Here is a 27,500-nt window from a genome sequence, read left to right as displayed (position 1 = left end):
TACCTATTTTTTCAACCAACCCCTAATGGTAGATGAACAACTGAGTGACTGTGGATCAATTGCCAAAACCGGGATTCTAACCTAAGCGCTTGGCCCTGGGCAGCTGATGAATGTGCAAATGGTCAGGAATGCTAAATGCTACACCATGGAGGTGTAGTAGCCTATCAAAATGGTTTATCTTCTAAATGTGAACATCCTTTACCCAGTTTCTCACTGTGGGGTGGCAAACACCCTAACAGGAGTGGTTAGAAACGAATAGTTTAAAACTGATTCAGTAACTTTTGCACTGATCATGTTTATGACCAATCTAATCACCTGACGTCAGTTCATTCATCGTCATCCTTCCTCCATTCTATCTATAACTGATGCCTGTTCCCACCTGGAACTCCCTCAAAGGGGTGGCCACAACAATAGAATCTCCATAACTAGTTACTCTAGCTAGCGTCACTTCTCAGCCTTTAGTGTCTCACCCTTAACAGGCCACTGGCAGAGTGCAGTGTTTGCAGAGGTTCCTACCTAATGTTCCTACAGACTTTCACTACTTAATGCTCCAGCCTTATGTGCCTACCTACTACTTCCACCTAATGCTCCTACCTACTACTTCCATTTATTGCTCCCACCATTTTGCCGAAAGGCATGCCTAATACAGGGAGTTCACAGCAGGAAAACTTAAATTTACAAAGGACGAGATGAGTTAAACGTTATCAAGTGTTATGAATGAAAAATTGTGTTTATGGACAAAATGCTAGCAGTGCAATTGTGGATGAGGCAGAAAGAAAAGGCAGCTACCTGGGTCACAGGAGTGCAACTGGAAAACCACTCAAAGTGCTGGCTCACCAACTTTACAGGTATAAAAGAATCCTTTAAGACAGCCTTCTTCCCTCTTTCCACAAGCTAAATATTAACACCTTGATATACACCAAATTTTTCATAAAATGTATGGGTGTAGTATCGATATAACTTTTCACAAGAACTTTTTGTTAAAGTCTGCATAACACTAAGTAATCACCCAGTGGCTGAACTAACTAGACAATACTCATGGCTCAACTTCCCCATGGATTTATCCTTAAATTGCAATGACTGATCAAACATACCAACACCTTTAACTCAATTTTCCAGCTGCTTTAACCTCATGTTAAACTGGCCAAGTAATAGACCCATGATCATTCAGTTCCTCTAGAACATATTACCACGTATTTTCGTGTCCTTCTACAATTAAGAGAGTAAACCATAAAATTTAAATTTTGTCAAACTGCACCACTCCACTTCTTATATGCAAACTTCTCAATTTTTACTGGTAATTCTGGTCTTGAGCATCTACAGGTATTTTACATTTTCCTATCCATTTTATTACTAATGAATTAGCTGGTACATCTGATGGACTAATCCACTGCAAGTGGGCACTTACTCAAAAATTTCACAAATCTCTGCTACTTACAGAACCCTCATACATGCCATCTTCCCTTTTTACCATTCATACCACCATTTACTGATCTGATTTGCTCAGAACTTTGTCTTTCAAGTTATCTAAAATCCATCCTTTAATACAACTATGATCAAGTCCAAAATATGGACAACTCACTAAAATTACTTCTCAAGTGCTTGCAAACATCTACAAAGGAGCCAATTTTGTCACCACATGCCATGTCTCATGACATACCTACTAACACTCAAAATCTTGCCTCTAGTTCTAAATTACCAAACATTTCATTTCTTTCATACCACCCTCAAGCTTAACAACTCTACACCCCTTCCCAGGAAAATTTCTGGGTATTTAGATCAATTCATTATCATTTCACTGTTAAAATGAAATCCAGTGATAGGCACATGCATCACATGAACTTTCAGTAGGGACACACAATGGTAAGGATCCCAGAATCCCCAACCAGTAGGATAACAAGATATAGCTTAGTTCAAACATTCCTAAATTAACATAACTACCCATTACTGGTGTGGGGAGACAGTACCCATTGGTTATTATGTATATAAATATGTGCCAGTTAAGTTTGTCCTGGATCAGGCCTCCAACAATGGGCAGAGAAAATGCAGTTTATATCATGGTATATTCTTATTTGTTTCATACTTAATGAACAAAATTATGCCCAAAAAAATAAAGAATAAGATTCCAGAAAGAATTTACAGTAAACTTAACTTGATATACCCTGGGACTTCCATGAAATAATCTATCCCAAAACCAGGTAATAATGTCAGGAGTCATATCTTTTGACAATACTTCCAGAACCCCGTTTAAGAACCAGATAAAAAACGTTACCCTGCTTACCTGGGAAGTGCTAATGATAGTGTAAGACAGACTATGAAGGTTAGGAGTCATTTAAGACATGAGTGATAAAGAACGGAGTTCAGGGGTATCAAACTCCTGATATGGATAAGTGAACATCTGCCCCAGTGTTGACAACTTAACCAAGGCATGTGGAGGAGTTTGGTTAAGAGGTAAGCATACAGGTGGGTTAAATATTACTCCATACTTAATATATGCCACCAGCAAGAATAACGAAAACAAACTATCTTGGAGCATAAGTGAAATCTATTTGGACAGCTTAGGACATGTCAACCTTGAGCAACAGATTACCAGCTAACTTTCTAAGATGAGTGATTTTTATAGATCAAATAACACTATATCCAAGAAATCCAGTTAGACATGTAGGGACAATATTATGGATTAAACAGTAAATGAATCAAGAGAGTCATCAATATGCCTGAAAATTTCTAACCCCTAGCGTTACTTACTGACCCCAGAATTTCATTTGCACAACAGTATATCTTAAATCACAAAGTGTAGACAACCCCCCCCCCCTTTTCAATCAATTCACACATCCATATCATCTTTCTAAAAGCATCTTATAATAGCAGTCTCTAATAATTACCATGAATTCACGTGGTCATTTCCCTCTCGGTACCATTCAATATGCAAATTCATCCAATGCTTTGCTGTGCCCCATGATGAGAATGTTATCTACTGAAGTACAACACTTCAGGCTTCCATTTTATCCTCTCAGCTACCCTAAGTTCTTGGAACGAGCTTTACTTTTTTACCCCACGAAGTATTGCACGGGACATCTCCGACAGTTAACTGTTGTATACAATCAGGGCATTCAGAAATACCTGGACACAGCAAACAGCAGAGTAGTGCAGCCAATAAACAAATACAAACATTTTTTCCAAATCCAATACCTATATATTCAACTCGGCTGCTCAGTGACCGTCAAAATACTACAGGGGGTGGGTGGAAGGTGCAATTCAGGCAGAAAGATATACACAAGTGTATATAAATACAATTGGAGCAAAACTATAACTTTACAGAGATGACGTACATTATAACTTTTCAAATTGCACAGTTCACTATGCAGTCTGATAATTTCAACATAACAGACACCATCTGCCGAAGTTACACTATGAGCAAGCCCATCTTTGCAAGGCTGCATATCTGGGAGTACAGTCTCATCAAAGAACTTTTCATTTGAAAGGTATCTACATTTCCTTGCAACTGAAGTAGTGCTGACTCAGGCAGCAGGAACCATTAGAAAGCTCCTAGATGACACCTAGACAAATTTTTTTCCTGGGGTAATCATATCTATATATATAAAAATTCAATATGCATGTAATTTAACATGTTCCCTTACTAACTTATGTACATATTAAAAAAAATGTTTTCTAATGGTGAAAAAATTGACACAAATTTTTTGCATAGAGGGCACACTAAATAAAGAGTAGTCCCAATAAATGGATTCATAATGTTATACAATCATACCTCATCCGGTGTGGATCGTTTTGCAAATGGGTCACTGTAGTTATTCCCTATTTCTGAAACTGGGAAAGTTTCATGGCTAATGTGGACAAGGTTAAGTTGAATATCTGGTAACTGTCTAGTCTGGGTAAGAATCGCTATTAGCTTTAGTTAATCCAAGACGAGCAGTGTTCAGAAAAAACACCACTTGTGGGCCCTTGAATTTATAGCATTTTTTTCTCTAAATAATACTCAAGTTAATAGTACTCAGTTATGCATGTTTGTGACAATGTGAGAGGTTGATTAATGTATATGTGTAATTAAATGAAAATTTATGTGCTCTTTGTTAGATTCCGCCCTAAAACCACCCATAAATACACTGACCCAAGAGTGAAAACACTACAGATCAAAATGCAAATGGCAGTTTAACCAGTCTGAATTTACCTACAGTTCAGAAATACACCACTTACACACATTTTAGAAAAACTTACGTAGCCTGGGGGTACCTGGCCAAGAACCAGATGCACTACAATGATGGTGTAATATTTAAAAATCTGATTACCATCGCGGATCACGTGATTTAGACCAACGATTAATTATAAAACAATGAATTTAGTGATATAGGTTACATACACAACATAACCCAACTTTCAAACGCTGTTAAATTGGACTTTTTTAATGTAACCCAAATATGACCGGCTACGGAAGCTCTTCCACACCAATAGGCTATTTAAACCAAACTTACAAACAGCGTTACCAACATCCTGTAATTTAGATAAACCTTTGGGGGGGGGGGCGGCCTCCCTCACGGTGCCTCCTGGTCCAAGTCAAGAGGGCGACCCACACTGGTTGTACCGGAAGACGGTAATGGCCACTTCGGTTAAAAAGAAACCCCTTAACACATCGTTGGTCTTGTGATGGTTTTCGCCCACATCTTCCATCACTTCCCACTCGGCGAAGAAATACATTCACCTGAAAATAATGGAATTATTGCACAAACGCAATACAAGGGTTTCTACACAGATAATACAATATAAAACACGGAAATATAACCTATTTAGATAAGAAACTTGGTTTTTATGAGGTTCGTAAACCTTTCAAAATCACAGCAAGCCGGCTAATAATCATCTGCCAACCTATTTCCCTGTAGTAATAGAAAAAAAAAAAAAACGGCAAAAACGAGTTTGAAATAAAGCCTTTTCGCTAACACATCGCCAGCTAACATAGAAGTCAGGGTTTTATACACCTAGGATACAAAGGCATGTGGGATCCCAGCATTCTCGCTCCTGATGACCATTAGGCCCCATACTAAAATCCCTCAAGTGTAAACACAAATACACATTCTATTTCACATCATTGCCCAATAAATCGTCTCTAAAATAACACTAAATATCTACTTCAAATACACATCAATCTGAATCTTCAATAGTTACCTAATAAACATTAAAAAGTTGAGCAGAAATTCACCATATAAAGAGACGTGATCTTACCTTTCGTGCCGGCTGGATTGCATATGGCGCCGCAACCTGCTTCGCGTGTTGCCAAAGAGCGACATCAATGCCGCCAACTTTTTCAACTTACGGCCTTTTGTTCTCAAGTATTTCCCCTATAAAATCACATAAATAAATACTCAGTACACAGCGTCCTAATCATGTACTTCATTTTCGCATTTTAGGAATCATCTTGAGATTGAGACTATGGTAGAAATATGTGTTTTTTGGAGGGAAATTATCGTAACTCCCCGGAAATTTTGGAGTCTCCTCCGCCTGGTGTGCACCACAGACGGGACGCTCGACCTTCCCGCCACACCTGCTGCCGTGACGCGACTCCTGCACACCACCTGGCGGTTGAAATCTGCACTAACTCCACACACACACACACACACACACACACACACACACATGGAGGACTTCATTGCTTACAACGGGAACAACAACAACCCTTGATTCACGCACATAATATCCTCATGTGACTTTTATCGAATACAATATACAAAAGAAGAGCGAAACTCACGTTATAAACGTAGTAATTACAGTATAATAATGAAAATACTCCTGGAACAAAGAGAAAAAGAAACGATCTTTTACCGACAATGAACAAAGTGGCAAAGTTTCATATCTGACTAACGTTACTGACGTCATCATTACGCTCCAAAAAAACAAAAAACAAAATAACGGAATTGGGAACACAGCTCTAGCCGTGTGTGAGAATAGAAAGGCTTTGTTACATAATCTATGACTAATGTTATTCACTTTGATAATACGCAAATATCACAAATGAGCAGCTATACAAAAGCTGAAAGTAAAAGCTTAGTGACTTATATATTAGAGATAATTACCGCTAATAATAGGAACTACCACACTGTGGCAGCTGCACTGGAAGTGCGGCAAATGTCTACAAAAATTATGAAGAACTATTGTTATATTGACAATCGAGACGCTGGGTTATATATTATCAATAAGGCCCATTAAAGGTCATATTTAGACATAATGGAAACTTTATGGTTTTTGAAACGTACTGAGAGATTCAGTTGATATAAAGATAAAAAAAAAAGAAGTCATTTGAAAGTTGTTAAACGAATTGTTACGAGATGGTACGACCGCACATCACGAAGGTACGACACACTAGTACGAAGACGGTACGACACACTAGTATGAGAAGACGGTACGACACACTAGTACGAAGATGGTACGACACACTAGTATGAGAAGACCGTACGTCACTAGTACGAAGACGGTACGACACACTAGTACGACGGTACGACACAAGTACGAAGACGGTACGACACACTAGTACGAAGACGGTACCACACACTAGTACGAAGACGGTACGTCACTAGTACGAAGACGGTACGTCACTAGTACGAAGACGGTACGACACACTAGTAAGACGGTACGTCACTTGTACGAAGGTACGACACACTAGTACGAAGACGGTACAACACACTAGTACGACGGTACGACACTAGTACGAAGACGGTACGACACACTAGTACGACGGTATACATCACTAGTACGAAGACGGTACGACACACTACTACGACGGTACGTCACTAGTACGAAGACGGTACGACACACTAGTACGAAGACGGTACGACACTAGCACGAAGACGGTACGTCACACTAGTACGAAGACGGTACGTCACACTAGTACGGAGACGGTACGACACACTAGTACGAAGACGGTACGACACACTAGTACGAAGACGGTACGACACACTAGTACGAAGACGGTACGACACTAGCACGAAGACGGTACGACACTAGCACGAAGACGGTACGTCACACTAGTACGAAGACGGTACGACACACTAGTACGAAGACGGTACGATCGTCGGGTATGACACCTTGTCCTTTAAACCTTACCCTTAGCTAAGGGTCAAGTTAAAGGCTGGGACAAATCATTATCAAAAAGGATTTTTTCGTCGTGTTTTTTGGGCCTTACGTCATGATGTGTGTGGGTTTATCTCGGACGGTAATAGTCAGGATGCAATCCATATGAACGAACTGATATCAGAGACGACGGTTCTGGAAATGACAAAAAAATTATATTATCATTTTTCTTCGTGTACAGAAGACGCAGAACACAGAACACATCAGCCAATAGCACACGGCAATTCCAGCCAATTCCTTGTCCCTATTAACAAACTCCTAATACACAAAACTGCACTTAATGGTACTGAATCATACAATACGGAGCCGTATTAGCAAATGAACGAGTTAAACATTATGAAAAGTGTGATAACCATAGACTGAAAAATTTTACTCTGAGTAGCGTGACCTCAGATCTGACTTGGTCAGTAATTATCAAAGATCTTGTTACATTATTACACAAGATGATCTCTGGTAATTAGTGGCCAAATTAATGGTGTAAGGCTACACCACTAAGAATTTCTTTGGAATCTGTGTCTCTATTTCTTTCAGTTGCTGGTTCCCCACTATCTTTATATATATATATATATATATATATATATATATATATATATATATATATATATATATATATATATATATGAATATTGTATATTCTGAATAGTGATTCACTCCTTTCAGTACAACGGTACGACCCTTAGGCACGACGGTACGACCCCTTATGCACGACGGTACGACCTTTGAGCACGACGGTACGACCCTTGAGCACGACGGCACGACCCATTGTATACGACGGTACGACCCATTGTATACGACGGTACGACCTCGAGCACGACGGTACGACTCCTTGAGCTAGAATGTACGACCCTTAGTTTATAAGGAACTGATCTAGTTTCGTACTCAAGGGTCGTACCGTCTTGCTCACGGAGCTAAATAAAGATCAATTCAAAATAACTAGAAAAAGTAATTCACACAATACCCTGGGACCTGATATACCCCACATGTGTACCTACCATAGGGGCGAAAACAATCAAATGAAACCCAAACACTCCCTCATTTCACAAGCATAAGACTCGCTGGTTCCAGTCAAGTCTGGAACAGAGACGTATGAATGGTGTATACTGACCCAGTCACAGTGTTAATATATCCATTAATTTTTTCTTAACCAAGGAAGTGCTGTTAATATATCCATTAACTTTTTCTTAACCAAGGAAGTGCTGTTACTCTATGCAAATTAGCTATGTTTTAATTATGCTTGAGTTCATGTCTGTTCTTTTTCGACTTCCAGTGTTCAATGTTCTTCATATTTCTTTTTTCATATTTCATTTGTTATATTTTGTAATTTGATGTTATTATTTCACATGGTTTGTGGAATATATATATATATATATATATATATATATATATATATATATATATATATATATATATATATATATATATATATATATATATATATATATATATATATATATCTACTCAACTTTTGATGAATAGAACACGAAATCTAAAGATTTAGATCCATGTTGGCAAAACAGTTGGAGCTGGAGGTTGTTAATGACCTAGAACAACATATCTAGTATAATTAATGTTATTATCATCATTCTTTCTAATATTCCAGCTATAATTATCTTTGCCTCTCCCCCTTCCCCCCACTTTCTCTTGTCCAAGGCACTGGGTGGAATGACCATCAATCCAAGAAGACATATCTAGAATCTAGAGAGGTCATCTAGAATCTAGAGGGGTTATCTAGAATCTAGAGAGGTTATATAGAATCTAAGAGAGGTCATCTAGAATCTAAAGAGGTCATCTAGAATCTAGAGGCCATCTAGAATCCAAGAAGACATCTAGAATCTCGAGAGGTCATCTAGAATCCAAGAAGACATCTAGAATCTAGGAGGTCATCTAGAATCTAGAGAGGTCATCTAGCATCTAAGAGAGGTCATCTAGAATTTACTGTATCTACAACTATAACATTTTAGTCTGTCGTTTTATAATATAAACCAAACTTTTCCTTCAGGTCTCGCACAAACACAGTAATCCCTCATCCCTTCTGGCAGAGGTTGAGGTCGTCCTCGACTTCGAGGAATACCTCCAGACTCCCGAGGTTCTCCTTCCTCCTTGGGGCAGCTTTACTCACACTCCATACAAACCTCCTTGAATAGGATGAGTGATAACACCTCCCCCCCCTCATTCTCCGCCTTGAGGATGACCTTCTCGAATGTTCGAGGATTTGCTGGTCCTCCGTCGACCATATGGAGGTTGTAGACCGAAAATAAAAAGGGCCGACTTTTCTCCCTCTGGATCACGACTCTGTGGACTTTTCCAAAGGTCGTGTGTTTTGTGAAATAGCTGAATGGACTCGTGGAATTCTGGCTGGTTATACTCGACTTCGATCTAGGTCGAATACTCGACGGTGATCAGATCTTGGCAGTTAAGACTCGACCATGACCTGACCTTGGGTCATAAGGATCGACCCTGTCCTGATCTTGGTCGATAACACTCGACCCTGCCCTGACCTTGGTCGATTATACTGGACCCTAACCTGACCTTGGTCGATTATACTGGACCCTAACCTGACCTTGGGTCATAATACTCGACCCTAACCTGACCTTGGGTCATAATACTCGACCTTAACTTGACTTTAGGTCATAATACTCGATCCTAACCTGACCTTGGGTCGATTATACTCGACCCTAACCTGACCTTGGTCGACAATACTCGACCCTGGCATTGCTATATAGTCCTTTCTCTTAACCAACTATTAGCTATCTACAGTACTACAGCATTGCTATACCACTATAGCATTATAGCAGTGTTCTACAGTGCCTACCAAAATCTGTCGAAAATGGCATTATATAAATCTACGAAGTAACAGAAATCATTAATACATATATCTACTTCGGATTAAAGAAAACGTCTTGCTGGTTAATTAGAAAATAAGTCTGAAAGCTTTGGCTGCTGTAATTAATCTAAACTACTTTTAGCAGTAATGGATCACCAACTGTAATGACCTTCGTCTATCTAGGGGTCAACAAGGACGTTGTGGTGGTTGCCTACTCTTGCCATCAAGAAATGGACGTAAATATACGTCCATTTATATATTTTTCTCTGAATATATGGTGTACTTGGGATAAGCCTTAAGCCATATAATAGACTCCCGTGGTGTCTCGGTTAGCGTTCGTGACAGTGACACATTCACGGGTTCGAATCCTGGTTGCGCGGTAGTCTGTCCACAGTCAACCCAGCTGTTCATCTCAACCCTTAAGGGTTGGTTAAAAATGAAAATGGGTAATTTGATTACCCATCACATCTGCGATGGATAACTGGGTATGTATCTTATTAAAGTTTACATAGTTTACGATCATTAAATACGAGATTTATACATGATAGAAAAAAAAAAAAAGACCGAGTCTTGTATGAGATTACATTGGTGGGCAAATCTGTACGTAACTATTTAAATACTAATGTAATTCAAACTGCCTCTAATCACCTATCCCTAATCACGTACCTTTTACCTATGATATTGCTGAAATGCCTTGTCTGTATATATGTATAAAAGGTAAATATGTCAACACCATACTTAAACTTGTAGAGATAAAACATTATTAGATAGTAATATAATACAAGGCAATATTGTGAAAGGGGGTCATGGCACAAGGTAACAAGGACACTGTTTATATGATTAGTAAAATATTCCCAAGATTCTATAAATAAAAATCATGAATTCGTTTTAAAGTTTTCATAAACATTTGAGACATTAAACTCCACGGGGATGCAATCCATCGTTTCACTTGGTTGGTATGACAACTTTAGGCCAATCTGACACGAATGGTAAGAGATACACACACACACACACACACACACACACAAATCATAACACCCATCTATTCTTTTGACGTCGCCAAATATCTATCCTTAATTCTTCTACTTTTAAATTCTCCCTCCCTTTCCCCCTTAACACTCATCAAACCACCCTTTTCATCCCTCCTCTCTTCCCCACCCCCCTTAAAGGGAGTCTCTCGCCCCTTATTTTTTCCTCCGTTAACACCTGCCTAGTTACTCCCTTGCTCGTGTTGATCTGCTTACAGGAATTCGCACGGCGATGACTTCTAATTAGATTTTCCTCCCTTGTCTGCTCTCCTCGCTCTGACCCCACTCCCTCCACCCACCCCTTACTACTTGTTTACGTCCTGTTTATGTATGCTCGTAAATCCCCGAGCATTAGTTGCGTCGGGTAATTTACTGCCTTGCACTTTGTAGGCATTACATCAAGGGTGGCGCGCTAGATATCGCCCGCGCGCGCGAAAGGGGCGAACGCTCGCCCATGGCCGCCATTGCGCGCAGTGTCAAACGGGGGATTTTACCTAATTAACAAACCACACCTGTGCTCCTCGTAGGGTAAAATGCTACTTACGCCACGTGGGCATAAGGTACATGGACTCGTACCTTCAGTATTTTTGTTACCCACGGCTTAACTAAGGAGCTAATCAAATAAGCAACGCGAGCGGTTGTCACTGTGTCTCTGTGTTGACATCTTATATGGTCTTCTTGAGTTATCGTTACATCCTCCTCCTCTTCCCTTCTTTTTCCCCTTTTTAATAAGGGTTGGAGCACCTCTCCTCACGTACTCCCACACCCGTGCCGGAGCCTTATGAAGCCTCCTACACGTCTGGGAACACCAGCCACGGAGCCTGAGTGGAGAATTACCACAATAACTTCAAATATTTGCGTCGGGACCATCAAAGAGACAGCGGCCGGCGGCCGTTACAGTACGATAATTTCACTTTTTTTCCTTATATTATTTTTTTGTTGTTTATTTCCTTCTAAGTTGGCAGCGGAGGGTGATCCATCTGTCTCCTCCTACTTAGTATTAATACTTATGTGACCATTCTGCGCGGTACAAGCTACTAACTTAAGTAAAACTTACTTTTCCCGCACTTAATGTGGAAAGCAATATGTCTGTGCCAATGTACTTATACGTGACTTGTTTATGCCTCTTACATTCAAGTGGCTGTAATATAAGTAACACACTCATGTGGACATGATGCACATGACACAGCTAAGTGATTAATAAGTGCTACAGAACGACTGTAAAGTATGCTACTTAAACTCGTAATCATTGTGGCACTTATACTTTCATGACTTAAATGATTGTAGTGACATAGCCACTTACATTGGAATGTAAGTGTCATAGTTACTTTACGTGCTAATCATATTCAAATGTGTAATCTACTTGCTACTTGTAAGTTTATGGTTGTAAAGTGCATACCACTTACACTTTTACTTACAACTGAATTACATCTCTCTGTGCCCTATTTACTTGAAGCAGCAATCTACTTATCACTTACAAAATTCCTTGAGTTGTAGCACACCTTGCACTTAACTGGCCACTGCTACTTAAACAATGACTAAGATGACTTAAGTGAATTTCCTACTTATATTTACATCATAACCGTTCATATAATCACTTAAGTGGCAATAACTTGCAGGGTTACCTAAGACGTAGCCATAACACTGAAGTAATACTTATACTTCAGTGGCTCCAATGCACGAAGATATACTTAAGTAAGTGTACTGTTTAGGATTACTTAAGTGGTTGAAGTATGCACACACACACGCTTTTTTTTATCCACATTTAAGTAACTGTTGTTAAGACAGTTATAACTTATAAAACAGGGCTACTTATAATTTTAATGATGCATACACTTCATAAAGTGCAACGGGTAGGTATACTTATAATATCATCCATTTATCATCCAGCAAACTCTCTTTAAACAGCTACGCTAAGATACACACACATACACACACACACACATATATATATATACATATATTCCTATATAGTGCTTACAGTTGTACAGTCAGCCTGTAGTGCACAAATGTACGTAATCTGTGTACGCCATATTACATTACGTGTCGGAAATACATTGATGCAAAATATATTCTTTATATCATCACAATGTATGTTTATCAGGTGCTGATGTGAAGGGGTGGGGGGAGGGGGGGTGAGATTTATGACGGGTCAACACGCAGTGCTACGGACATACACACACACACACACGAGAGAGAGAGAGAGAGAGAGAGAGAGAGAGAGAGAGAGAGAGAGAGAGAGAGAGAGAGAGAGAGAGAGACGGGTGTGGTTGTGGTGTGTGTGTGTGTGTGGGGGGGGGGGGGTAAGGTCGCATTTAATGGGCGTGGTCGTCTGGGAGAGGCCGGTGAGTGAAGGCGGAGGGGTGGGGGAGGGGAGGGGAGCGGGGGGGGGGGGGGCACGACCCACCACCCCCCCTCCCCTCCCCACACAACATATCACATTACAGGACGTTCGCCAGCCCCTCCCCCCCTCCCCATCCCCCTCTCCCTCCTACGTTCCCACCCCCTTATATATATCCCCCCCTCCTTTACCCTTATCTATATCTTTCCCATTCCTTTTAAATCTAGAACTCTATATCCTCCTTTGCCTTATATATTATTTCTATATCCTGAATTCCATTCTTTTTTATTTTGTACTAAACACCATAAACGTTTCCCTACTTCCCGTTCTCTAACCACAATTCCCGTTTTTTATCCATTCTGTGACGCGTTTTTTGTTGTTTTGCAAATTTGTTTCGTGAATATGTTTTTCCACGTCTAATTCTCCACTCTCACATCCCAGCCTCTCTCTCTCTCTCTCTCTCTCTCTCTCTCTCTCTCTCTCTCCACTCTGCCAGCCCTGCCCTCCCTCCACCCTCTTTACGACCTCTCCACTCAACACTTACTACTGGTTAGCCGCCCCCACACACACACACACACGCATCTTATCATTCCAGTTTTTCTAATGAGTCACTTCCAGCAATACACACACACACACACACACACACACACACGCCGTTTTCTTCCACGGGCAAGACTGAATCATGCCCTTTTGTTATCATGCCGACAAGAACTTCTAATCTTATGCTTCACAATTTTGTTTTTCATTCGTTTTTACACCTAATGCACACACTACTACTACTACTACTACGTTTAAATGGCTTTCTCAATAGCTGTTTTCCGATCTACCATCTCGTTTAAAAAGGTTCCGACATCATATGTAAATGCCTTTCGAGGTTTTAGAAGAATTTGTTCCTATTGGGTTAACCTGATCTGGACGTAGATTGTTTGACAACGAGTTTTATTGAATTTATTCAACCCGGGTTTTTACTTATTTATTTAAATGTACACTGTCTTATATTAACGCATATTGTTTTATTATAATGAGGTGTAAGTCGGTTCTAATTGTTCTACCGGGTTTAGGTTTAATATTAATAAAAGTATTGATAGATTTTATGGTAATACAAAGTTTTTTTATCTCAATATCTTATACTAATTTTTATTAATGCGCAGTCTTGACCAGTTTTACTTCTGATGCAACTTGTTACTTCAGGGGAAAAAATAGGATCCGCTTGTGAGGCAGAAGACGACGAAGAAGAAGAAGACGAAGAAGAAGAAGAAGACGAAGAAGAAGAGGAAGAAGAAAAAGAAGAAGATGATGATGATGATGAAGAAGAAAAGGAAGATGAAGAAGAAGAAGAAGAAGGAAAAGAAGAAAAAGAAGATGAAGAAGACGAAGAAGAAGAAGAAAAAGAAGACGAAGAACAAGAAAAAGACGAAGAAGATGATGATGAAGAAAAAGAAGAATAAGAAGAAGAAGAAGAAGAAGAAGAAGAAGAAAACTGATGCACAAAAGCACCACATCGGAGCCATTTATCCGTAGTGGGCCAGAGAGAGAGAGAGAGAGAGAGAGAGAGAGCAAGAAACCCAACGCGAAGTCTCTCATGCGTAAAATAGTTTGAGCGAAGCGGCGACATTACGAGTCGTGCGGCCGGCAGCGCGGCGCGGATCAAAGGCGCCGCCTATGTCGTGGCTTCATAGTGAGCTGGGACGCTTGGCCAACCGGCGACGGGTTTTTCCTCCGCGCTTCGCCTCCTCCCACGACTTTTCGTCCCACTCCTACGGGTCTCTCTTCACCCCCTTCGTCAGGAGGAAGGTCGTCGGAGGGCGCGGGATTAACACATCCCTGTAGATATGCACACAGTTTCTCCCCAGCGATTTGACAATAGGTTTTTTTTTTTTTCTTTTTTCCGGGTTCGTTAACAGGTCATGTCTTTGCACACGGAGGAGGTGACCCAACTTTGACCTCTATGGCCGGCGGCAGAAGCTCTTGCCATAATTGGTCAAGGGCCGACAACACCAGAGGTGCCAGGTCTATTTAAAAGTGTAGGAGAACAACTAGTAGTTAATATGATCAATGAATACCAAGAAGTTCTTATCAAACTTGTACACACACACACACACACACACACACACGCTTTAGAGAAAGATTATTTAACGATATTATCTTGCTATCTTTTTTTTTTGGTAAACATTAAGGGGAAACTTTTTAAAAGGCCTCTCGACCTTTACTAGATTAATGGACGCGTGCACCACAGCCATTTAACTAAATCATGTACTTAACATGTACCTGAAACTTTCTATACAGTACTGCATTCATACACTACTTCAAACCAAATATATATATATATATATATATATATATATATATATATATATATATATATATATATATATATTTATTTCTGAATCAATGTCTTTATTTTGAATTCATCTAAAGATGTTTCCTTCGTTTGTATTCATTCAAGAGGTAGGCTTTGTGTGTGTGGTGTGGGGGGGGGGGGGGTGTTGTTCCGAGTGTTAGAATGAGGGTTCAGTCAGGATTCACACACACACACACACACACGGTCGACTTTACCAGAAAGACGCACTACCCGGCGTCCGTGAACTAGCGGGTTGACTGCTTGGCTGATACACATGGATGCCACCGGGTTTATATCGGCGAAGGAAAGATGTTGATGATGATGTTGATGATGATGATGATGACGATGGTTGGAGAAAGTCAAGATGCAACAGACATCCTGTATGTGAAGGTCAAAAACTTAGCTGGATATGTGGCCCTGTGACCTGAATGATAAAACCTGGGTCACTAGGTCACATGAGGTCAATACGAGATGACCATGTTGTGACGGTGACCCAAAAGGTCAATACGAAGATTATCCTGCTAATCACGTCTTTGACCCACGTGTTTGGTTAGGTCATGAGAGGTCAGGTCTAGTGACGACAGTGACCCAGGGGTTTCGTTAGGTCATGAGAGGTCAGGTCACTGTACAACAACACTGTAATAGGTCGTTCTATAATATACAGTGGAGTTCGTTCACTCAAAATGACTCGAGAAATGGGTGATTAATTATGGTATACTCCTCAGGTGTTGAAAGAACCATTAATCATAAGATTATCCAGATCAATTTAATCAATGAAATGTTGATTTCCATATCACCTTCTTTGTTCCTCCAGTCACCACGATCACAAACGACACTGCTACAACTGTATCCACTGTTGAAAACGTTTGGCCACTGATGAAAACGTTTCCATTGTTGAAAACAGTCCTGTTGTTGAAGACTATCCCACCGTTGAAAACGTATCCACTGTTGAAAATGGTCCCAACTTTAAAAAAAATACCCACTAAGTACCCACTGTAAAAAAATGGTCCTACCGTTAAAAAAAAAAGTACCCACTAAGTACCTACTGTAAAAAATATGGTCCTACCGTAAAAAAAAAACGTACCCACTGAAGAAAACGGTCTCGACGTCAAAGAAAACGTACCCACTGTTGAAAACTGTCCCAACCCCCACTGTTGAATGCACGCGAATTTCTACCCAACTGTTGCAGACCACCAGACAGGGTGTTAACTGACGGAGGGAAATATGCCTCCATAACAGAGATCAGAGAGAGAGAGAGAGAGAGAGAGAGAGAGAGAGAGAGAGAGAGAGAGAGAGAGAGAGAGAGAGAGAGGGGACCTCGAACTTCGCTAATGTGAATATATGGTTAACTGTCTTGAGTGTACATGACACACTGCATGACTGGACCGGTCAGTGTGTACACCCTAGAGTGGCCTCTGGATACTAGGAATTCAATGCCAACGACTCATGACGTAGAACATAGTACGACCCTTTTTTGGGGGGGTATGATGATGGGGGATGACCTTTGACCTGACCCCCTTAGAACAGCCTGGCCAAAGGCCAGGTCGTGATACCCGAAATGGTCGTAATGCGTCTTGATCAAACACTGTCGTACTCAAAACATTTAATCATTACTCAACCCATAAAAGATAAGCTCAATTTCTAAATCAAAAATTGAATATAATCATTATACATAGAATACCAAGTTTGGGTCCATAAAAAAAGTCTTGTTTTTGTACCTTAGACAGTTTGAATAAAATCACATACGAACTACATAATCTGATTTGGAAAAGCAGGGATCAATATATTAATAAGGTTAATCGCTTACGTATCTTCTACACCGAGATGAATAGGAGGATTAGCTTAAAGCTCATTTAAAGCTTATATTACTGGAAACAAATCAACTTTTATCAGCTTATCTTGTGGTAGGAGAGTGGGAGGAGGGGGAAACACAGAACCAAAATGGTGTGTAGCGTGACTTTTGCCCAAGACGTCTGAGTAATAATAATAATAATGATAATAATAATAATGATAATAATATTAATATATCAAAAGTTCGAAGAAAGTTTGGTATAGAATAAGAGAGGATCGTATTTCTATGAGACATGACGGCATTCGAATTTCTTGGTGAGGCGTGTGCTCACGCTATGGCCAGAGAGGCGTGTGAGGACTCGGGTATGATAGAGAGGGTCGTCACACTCGAGGCGTGTCGTTTTTTTCTTCTGTTCCTCTTAAGCCCCCCTCTTGAGCACAATGGTACGACCCCTTGAGCACGATAGTACGACCCCTTGGGCACAGCGGTACGACCCATTGAGCACGATGGTACGACCTTTGAGCATGACGGTACGACCCCATGAGCACGATGGTACGACCCCTTCAGCACAATGGTACGACCCCATGAGCACGACGGTACGACCCCCTTGAACACGATGGAACGACCCCATGATAACGAATGGTACGACCCCATGATCACGACAGTACGACCCCATGATCACGACGGTACGACCATTGAGCACGACGGTACGACCCCTTGAGCACAACAGTACGACCCCATGACCACGGAGATACGACCCTAGAGCACGATAGTACGACCCTTTGAGCACGACGGTACTACCCCTTGGGCACAACGGTACAAGCCTCGTCCACAACGGTACGATACTCTAACGGGAAGCGGATTTAGCTGATGCCTATTGCCCCCACCTTCACTTTGATGTCAATTATTCATAACAATTATTTATCATTTATGAACATCAACTGAAGTAAAAAATAAAAATAGAGGTAAATTATTTACTTTGATCTAAGCGACAATGTGGGTAAATGTTCCATATTTTCGACGAATTTATACTTTTGAAATACCAATATAAAAAAAAAAATAGGAAAGAGGAAGCAGCCCAAGATATCGTACTATCACCCCACTGCCAGACGTATTAAATCCAGCCAACGCTGCCAGACGGACGATTCCATCTCCTCCGCTTAATTGATGGTTCTCTTGACCTTGGACGGGGCGGGGTCAGTGGCCAGGAGTCAGGTCAGGGTATGGACGTGAGGATCACGGTGTCAAGAATTGATTTATCAGCGAAGGCGATAAAAACGGGTTACTTTGTAGCCGACTTAATCGTTTTATGTAAACTACCAATTTGTATGGTTTGGGGAGGGTGTTCTGCACTCGCAAGGGCCCCCCGTTTTCTTTGACATTATCTACTGTCACACAATTTCTTAAAACTTGTGCACGGTGTCTTTGTATTCGTTCAATCCAATCATTCATTTTACCATGTTTTTTTTCTTTCATTCAATAATGTCTTTTAGTTCATTTCATCAATTCATTCTATCATGTTTTCTTCCATTTAACAATGTCTCGTTGTTCTATCATGGTCTATCATCTACGTCATCACTGAAAATGTGAAGCTACGTGATCAAGTCACCCCTAACTCTTCCATCCTAGGCAAAACTGAAGCTTCTAAACCTTTACCGTGTAACTCATCTCTCTTAATTCTGACATTATCTTTGTTGCCTTTACCTTATCATAAATGTTCTTGGCCATATTTAAGAAACATGTTATAGTTTATTTTCCCTTATGTAGGAAGATGTGAACAAGTTACAGAATATTTCCTTTTTAAAGAATTTGAATGTAGTTTTGATATCTGCCTGCTAATAGTTAGTTTCCTTTGCTATTTTCTTAATGTGGATCCGTGGTGATAAATTAAGGATAATGTAGACTCCTGAGAAGTCCTTCACACACACACACACACACACACACACACACACACACACACACAGAATCCTGAAAATGAATCCCTGTGTGTGAGTGCGTGTGTGTGTGTGTGTGAGTGTGTGTGTGTGTGTGTGTGTGTGTGTGTGTGTGTGTGTGTGAGTGTGTCTTAACCTATAAATAGTTCATTCCCTTCGTGGTCCCTCCCCTCCCCACATGACAGCGGTTGACACTGCGGTGGCTGTGACAGTGGCCTGTCATATGACACCGTCATAAGAACATGTCTGTGGGGGGGGGGGGGGGGTGGCGCCACCCCCTGTCATCTGTGGCTTGGGCCTCGCCAGAGCACCACGCCACAGAGTGCAAGCTGATACGCCCTTCTTAACCGTACACACACACACACACACACACACACACACAGACACACACACATTGGTACCACTGATTGCAGTACCTCTGATGGGGTACCATTATTGCCCTTCCTTTGGTACCACTGCAAGTAATGCCCCCCCCCCCCTGGGGTACCAAAGGAGAGGCAGTGATGGTACCCCATAAGGGGTACTACCGTCAGTGGTACCAAAGGTGGTGGTGCTACCACCCTCCCCCCATCAGGGGTATTACTACCAGCAGCGTTACCAATGTGGGAGCAATATTGGTGATTCAATCAAACCCTGTTAAAATAAACACTATTGTAATTCAACCTCTCAGCCGTTCCTTGTGGCCAAAGTCATATTAAGAACTTTACGAAAACCGTCACTATCGTCAAAAGGAACCGCCCAGACGACCTTCTGTCTCGAGGAAATAGAGCACATTATTGCTTATCTGTCTTTCAAAGATACACTTTTTTTTTCACAGTATGAGATGAATGGATTCATGTGTGAAGCATTTTTCCCAGTATGCTTAAGAGGATTACCGATATATATATATATATATATATATATATATATATATATATATAGTGCAATGAACGTTCACTTTCATAGAACATATAATGCCTTCCAATAGCAGGGATTCGAACCCGTACCATTCTCTTTGGGAGATGGGTTCGCCAACAGTCATTTCTCTATATGGGCAGCACATACAGCGAACCCAGCTGCCAAACAAATGGTAGAGGGTTCGAATCCTGGCAGCTGGAGGGACGTTCTGTGCTATAAATACATGATATTCTTCAAGAAAGATGAAATGTATGTTCTTTTCACGCCATCGATCCAAGAGGGTTGTGTTCAAAGGTCGTAGCGTCGAGTTCAAAGGTCGTACCGTCGCGTTCAAAGATCGTGCCGTTGCGTTCAAAGGTCGTACCGTCGTGTTCAAAGGTCTTACCGTCGTGTTCAAAGGTCGTACCGTAGTATTCAAAGGTCGTACCGTCGTGTTCAAAGGTCGTATCGTCGTGTTCAAAGGTCGTACCGTCGTGTTCAAAGATCGTACCGTCGTGTTCAAAGGGTCGTACCACCGTGCAGAAGGTGACATCAACCAATGCTTTTTCCAACGTCTTTCCTACATGTACATCTCATCCACACGAAATACTCTAGTCATCTATGGAGCTGATTTCTCTAGAAAAGGCGTGGTAGACGCGCGTACTAGGGAGATAGGGGTTACTAGATAACTCAAACACGTGTGCTAGACTATCTAGAAAAGAATAGATACGAGTATTTGAGACAGAGGTTTCTAGATGCCATATGAAACTTGGACTGTCTTATCTAGAAATCGTCCTAAGAGCTGGTACTAAGAAAGACAAATTTCTAGAAACGAGAGAGCCATGTGGATCGTCATCTCTAGAAATGCGTATTAGACAGATACTAGAAATCTTTGTATACACCACCACGTGAACTGTAGTAAGGCTTGGGGAGATGCTGGTTGTAGATAAAGGCCAATAAAGAGACGCATACTGGCCTCTCTGACGTATTCAAAAGGCTCTAATAACTTTGATCTATAAAGTTTACTTAAGACTTGATTCGTCTGACTGTCAGTGGCTGTAATGGATACAAACGTGTGGGCAAAACGTTTTGACCTCAAATGAGGCGAAGTACTTTATCCTTCAACAGCATCGTAAGTTTATGGGACGATTTGCCAGTCAAAAGTGGTTGAAGGCAGAACTATAGATACGTTTAAGAATAAACTTGATACATATATATATTTTTCGCCTCAAAGTCCACGCCCTTGCATTATTTGAGCACTTGTTAGTCATGTCAACAATTTAAAGATTAATGTCTTTAAATTATCTGTATATTCTCTAACTTCTATCTTACTAATCTGTGAGTTTCTGATGTCTTCCATTATCACAAACTACATCCAAAAAAAGACCCAATGGTTATCTGTTACTGTTTGAATTCCTCTGTATTCTACGCCAAATCTTGATGAATAACGCTTCTAGAACATAGACCCAACGTTCTCACGTCTTATGCCCCCCACCAACCTCCCCTCCCTATCTAGAAAGGCTTACTAGATGCTGGTACTAGAGAAAGGAACACTAAAACAACACAGACGCCGCCCCGTATTGGAGAGACGCCGGGACCTTTGATGTGTGGCGACATAAGAATCTTTAAAAGGACCGCATTCTGTGTCGACATGGCGGGTGACATGTGGCCTATTATTTGGGCTGACATGACTGGGGGTGGTGGGGGGGAGGGGGGTGATATGAGGGGTGGGCTAGTGTGACATGATCGGGCGTGTAACATCAACGATGACATGAAGAGCTAGGTAACATCTGAGGGTGATGATGTGAGAGGTGTGTGTGTGTGTGTGTGTGTGTGTGTGTGTGTAACATCTGGAACATGATGTGAGATGTGTAACATATGGGGTCTTGGGGGAGTTGACATGAGGATGTGTGTGACATAGGCAAGGTGACATGAAGTGTGACATCTGTAGTGAAGTTAGGGGGAGGGATGAGGTCACGGGGCGTGACATCTTATGGTCCATGACGACTAAGAGTGACATATAAGGTGACGGTCACCGTGACACAGAGGAACTGGTGTGTATACAAAGTGACATTCTTCCTCTCTCACGTTGACAGCATCCCAGACATCAACACAGCAAAGACTTCATTCTGACTTCACATGTAAACACGGCTGAAGAAGTCGCCTACCACCTACAGTTCTCTACCACCTACAGTCCCCTACCACCTACAGTTCCCCTACCACATACAGTTCTCTACCACCTACAGTCCCCTACTACCTACAGTTCTCTACCACCTACAGTTCCCCTACCACCTACAGTTCTCTACCACCTACAGTTCTCTATCACCTACAGTTCTCTACCACCTACAGTTCCCCCACCACCTACAGTTCTCTACCACCTACAGTTCTCTACCACCTACAGTTCCCCCACCACCTACAGTTCCCTATCACCTACAGTTCCCTACCACCTACAGTCCCCTACCACCTACACATATCATAGTTCAGTTCCCTACCACCTACACATATATCATAATTCTCTCATCACGACGGTACGACCCTTGAGCACGACGGCGCGACCCTTGAGCACGACGGTACGACCCTCGAGCACGATGATACGACCCTTGGGCTATGATGGTACACCCTTGAGCACGACGGTACACCCTTGAGCACGACGGTACGACCCTTGAGCACGACGATACGACCCTTGAGCACAACATTACGTCCCTTGAGCACGAACGATACGACCCTTTGACGCAATGGTCTGGCCTTTAACCTCATCCTTAAGGGTCAAGTCAAATAACAGACTGTCACACCCAAAGGCCATCACGCTCTTATCAAGGGTTGCATTGCGCTAAGTGGGAGATCATGGCTCACACCCTGGAGACTGCAAGGCGGATGATCTGCAATCTAGGAGATTAACTGTTGCCTCCTCCACACACTCACTCACTCTCCCTCTCTCGTCATCATCTCCCACGTGTCTTGGTTATGAAATCGTACTCTTACGGATTGACTGGAACCTGATGAGCAGGAGCTTGTCGCAATCCAGTCGCTTCGTCGTGAAGCATCGTGCGACCTGCCGTAGACTCTGGTCATAATTCCGGAGGGGGCACGACCGCCAATGACTAATGGCTGACACGCCCACACAATTAACACCGTCGGCGTGGCCGACCCAATTGGCTCATGAATAACTGCGCTGCAGCCACGTAAACTTGTCATGGAGTTATAGAGTCAAGAAAGCCTTGAGTCTTGCATTTAGAAGTTCTTTTGGAGGTACACAGATACTAAATTAATACTCCATGCGGAGAGTTAAAACATACAAACGGAATCTTAATATATTTAAACTAATTAAGCTAATGATACGTGAATGAGATAGAATTCGATAAGACTTCTTCTTCAATACTGCACTGATATGTCATTGTTAATCCTGGAAATTAAACTAGCAACGGACTGAGCGCGACTGAGTCTAAATCTGCCATTAGGTCGCCGACGTGACCCACAGTTCTCTCAAAACGTGTCTCAGATCCTTGCTTTTGTGAGCATAAATAACACAGGCAGGGAGGAGGAGGAGGAGGAGGATACGGACGTAATCATAGACTCCCCAAAAAGAACTTTCCACCAATAATGTGCATCTGCGGAAAACAACATCCCATCTCGTCCCTGTCTTCCCTGGGAAACAAAACACAAACGGGTAAAGGAATTGCGCGCGTCCCCTCTAGACTGGGGGTAGTAAATATGTCGATATAGGGAGCGGGTCGACTGGCCACCCGCCCACCCTCCTCACTCACCCCACACCACCCCTCCCACACACACACACACACCCACAACACTGTGGGGAGGATAATCAAACCCATGAGGTGGGGGTGAGGTGAGGTGGGGTTGTGGGGGGGTGTGAGAGATGGGTGTAATTAGAAAGCGAAAACGCATGATGGCGAGCGTGGTGAGGGTATAAATCAACGACATAATATAAAGCGGACAACAGAGGAGTTGGCGGCGGGAAATCGTACAAGATGGTAATAAGGGGACATGGCGATTAAACCAATCGATAGTTTAATTCTTTTCCTCCTCTTCCCCCCTTCCTCCTCCTCCCCAGTGTTTTCCCCAGGTTGTAGTGGGTTGTAATCAACGTGATAATAAAAGGGGTCCCGGACATGAACTGTTGTTTGCCACAGAGATTAAACGTTTATATAATTGTAGTATATATAACATGTGGATTAGATACATCAAGACAAGAAATTATGGATGGACTTGTTTGATTATATATATATATATATATATATATATATATATATATATATATATATATATATATATATATATATATATGTGTGTGTGTGTGTGTGTGTGTGTGTGTGTGTGTGTTACCGGACTCAGCCTATTTGCGAGTGAATTATTATAGCCACCATCATCGAGGTTGTATCATTTGTCTGTTCGACGTCTTACTCCAGAGGAATCCCTCGTTTCCCTCCTACTAGAAGTAGCGCAGCACTGAAGCTGTAGGGTTCCCCCCCCCCCAAAAAAATGGGGTTTCCTTTGGTTATATTCCCACACTCCTCTCTCTTAACCCCGTCATTGCTTACTGGATCAGTCCTCTTCATACTCACATACTGTCCTCAAACATTCCATTTTCAACTTCCCTACTCGCATCCATACAATATCGTCGAAACCACTATACCTTTCCCATCTCCACGAGGTAGCGCCTGCGTCAGACAACAGAGCCGTGTGATAAAGTTTCCTCTTGGCATCGCTGTTCTTTCAAACATTCAGAAAAATGATAATACAGGAGGGGAGGGTTTCCATTCTCTCCCCCCTCTCCCTCCCTTTCTTTGTTTCCAGTCGTAACTGCACGCTTGCGGGTCATACATTCTTCGACGGGTTCATAATGCAACGTACGTACAGTCGCGTTCAAAAAGTTCGTTCCATCGCGCACAACATATCGTACCGTCGTAATGAAGTGTTCACCATAAGCTTAAGTTCCAGCCCAAGTCGCCCCTCAAAAAAAAAAAAAAAAAAAAAGATAATATATTCTAAAAAAAAAGAAAGGGGGGGGGGGGGCGAGGAGGGAGTCCAGAAGTTATCAAAGGCCTTGACCACCCCCCCCTCCCCCACTCCCCCCCTTTCCCCACACTAAGAGAAGACAACTCCTTCCCCCCCTCCCCCCCCCCCCCCATCATCTCACCTTGTGAATACATTTCATTATCTTCCAAGACGAAAAGACAGGAAGAGAGAAGAGAAAAAAAAAAAAACCTATCTACACTTTGCCCTCCAACTCTCCTTTGACAACATGATGAAAACGCCAACTTGGAAAAGCGATTTTTTTGCGATAACTCTACAATCTCTCTGTAGTTCTTCCTACGACGCCGAAGAAGAACAAGAAGAAGAACAAGAAAAAGAGAGAGAGAAAAAAAGTAAAAACTTTCAGTCTATATGGAAAAAAAAAAATGGATGATCTACAAGATGACAAAAGACGATCAGGGAAGAAGAAGGAGGGGGGGGGGGGGGGGGCTTGGCTTTGCCTCGCGTAATTAACTTTCGTCCGATTCCTTTTATAAAATCATTGTTTCCAGAAGCCATGGCTTCCCCCCGCCACCCGCCTCTCCCTCCGTATTGGCTTATTTGGCGTCCTCAAATAAGGTAAACAGATTATCAAGCGAAAATAAGGTTTGTTTCATGGCTTTTGCCAGCAAACAGAGATCAAAGAGGGTCCGACTAGTTCAAAGGCACGCTAGTTCGCAGTTCCACTTTGCCTTGGTTGAGTGACAAAGGTTGTGGCCCCGCACTCACTTAGGTCCCCTCGTGGTGGGATGCGGTTCTCCCCTTTACCACTCACTCCACGCTACACCATCACAGCCACCACACAGTGGCATGTGGGTCTTCTGACCTCTACCACTATACGCTACCACACAGTGGCATGTGGGTCTTCTGCCCTCTACCACTATACGCTAACATGAGCTACCACACAGTGGTATGTGGGTCTTCTGCCCTCTACCACTATACGCTAACATGAGCTACCACACAGTGGCATGTGGGTCTTCTGCCCTCTACCACTATACGCTAACAAAAGACTACCCCACAGTGGCCATGTGGGTTCTTTCTCGCCTCTTCTACCACCTATACGCTAACATGAGCTACACACAGTGTATGTGGGTCTTCTGCCCTACTACCACTATACGCTACCAACAGTGGCACATGTGGAGTCTTCTGACCTTACCACTATACGCTCCCACAAGTGGCATGTGGGTCTTCTGACCTCTACCACTATAGGGCTACCACACAGTGGCATGTGGGTCTTCTGCCCTCTACCACTAACGCTAACATAAGCTACCACACAGTGGCATGTGGGTCTTCTGCCCTCTACCACTATACGCTAACATAAGCTACCACACAGTGGCATGTGGGTCTTCTGCCCTCTACCACTATACGCTAACATAAGCTACCACACAGTGGCATGTGGGTCTTCTGCCCTCTACCACTATACGCTAACATAAGCTACCACACAGTGGCATGTGGGTCTTCTGCCCTCTACCACTATACGCTAACATGAGCTACCACACAGTGGTATATGGTTGTTCCCTCTACCATTCCACGCTACCATCAGCCATCACACTGTGGTATGTAGTTGTTCTCTGCTACTCCACACACACACACACACACAAACACACGTGAGGCCCCTCAGGGCTCTGTGATAGAGCCAATTCTCTCTCTCTCTCTCTCTCTCTCTCTCTCTCTCTCTCATCTATGCAAATGCTATGCCAAGCGAAGCAGATTCACATCCGATTATGTTTGCTGATGATGCTCCTACCATCTAAGACATGCGAAGTGACAGAGACTGCAGATAAGTGCAAGGGGACCTAGACAAGATGCAGCACTGGTCGAGTACATACGGTCGATGAAATAACAATAGAAAATGCAATGTCTCAAAGTCAAGGGAGGGGGTTTAAATAGGCCCAATGGAGAGGGTACTGCATCGGAAGGAAGGAATTTAAGAAAGAGGCGTTATGAGAGGGATCTGGGAGTTGACCTTTGGTCGACTTCGTCATCAGAAGAGATCGTGAGGGTTGGTTAGTGTCCAAACTATCTTTAAGTAGTGAGACGGTGAGATGTTTAGTAAGATAATACTCGAGGTGTTTTTCGCACTAAACTGGAATATATTTACAGCTGCATTCTGGTCTCCTCACACAAACAGTCACATAAAACTGCTGGAGAAGGTCTAGAGGAATGTAACGAGAAAGGTGCCAGACATTGGTGGAA

General features: G+C 42.1%; 1 long non-coding RNA gene across 9 annotated transcripts in view; it reads right to left on the bottom strand.

Annotated features, from left to right (window-relative positions):
- The window catches only part of LOC139751866 (uncharacterized), a 288,051-nt gene that overhangs the window by 19,961 nt on the left and 240,590 nt on the right, over positions 1–27,500 (bottom strand). For 6 of the 9 annotated variants that reach the window (XR_011713434.1, XR_011713437.1, XR_011713436.1 and 3 more), the window contains one exon: positions 4,491–4,717. This is a non-coding gene — a long non-coding RNA (uncharacterized lncRNA). Of the gene's footprint in view, positions 1–4,490; positions 4,718–5,178; positions 5,559–27,500 lie in introns of those variants that run through there. The other 3 variants (XR_011713432.1, XR_011713433.1, XR_011713435.1) reach the window with 3 other exon arrangements.

The sequence above is a fragment of the Panulirus ornatus genome, chromosome 12, assembly GCF_036320965.1.
Source record: "Panulirus ornatus isolate Po-2019 chromosome 12, ASM3632096v1, whole genome shotgun sequence".
NCBI lineage: Eukaryota > Metazoa > Arthropoda > Malacostraca > Decapoda > Palinuridae > Panulirus > Panulirus ornatus.
Note: the sequence above shows the minus strand (reverse complement) of the source record. Positions and strands in the feature narration are given on the sequence as shown.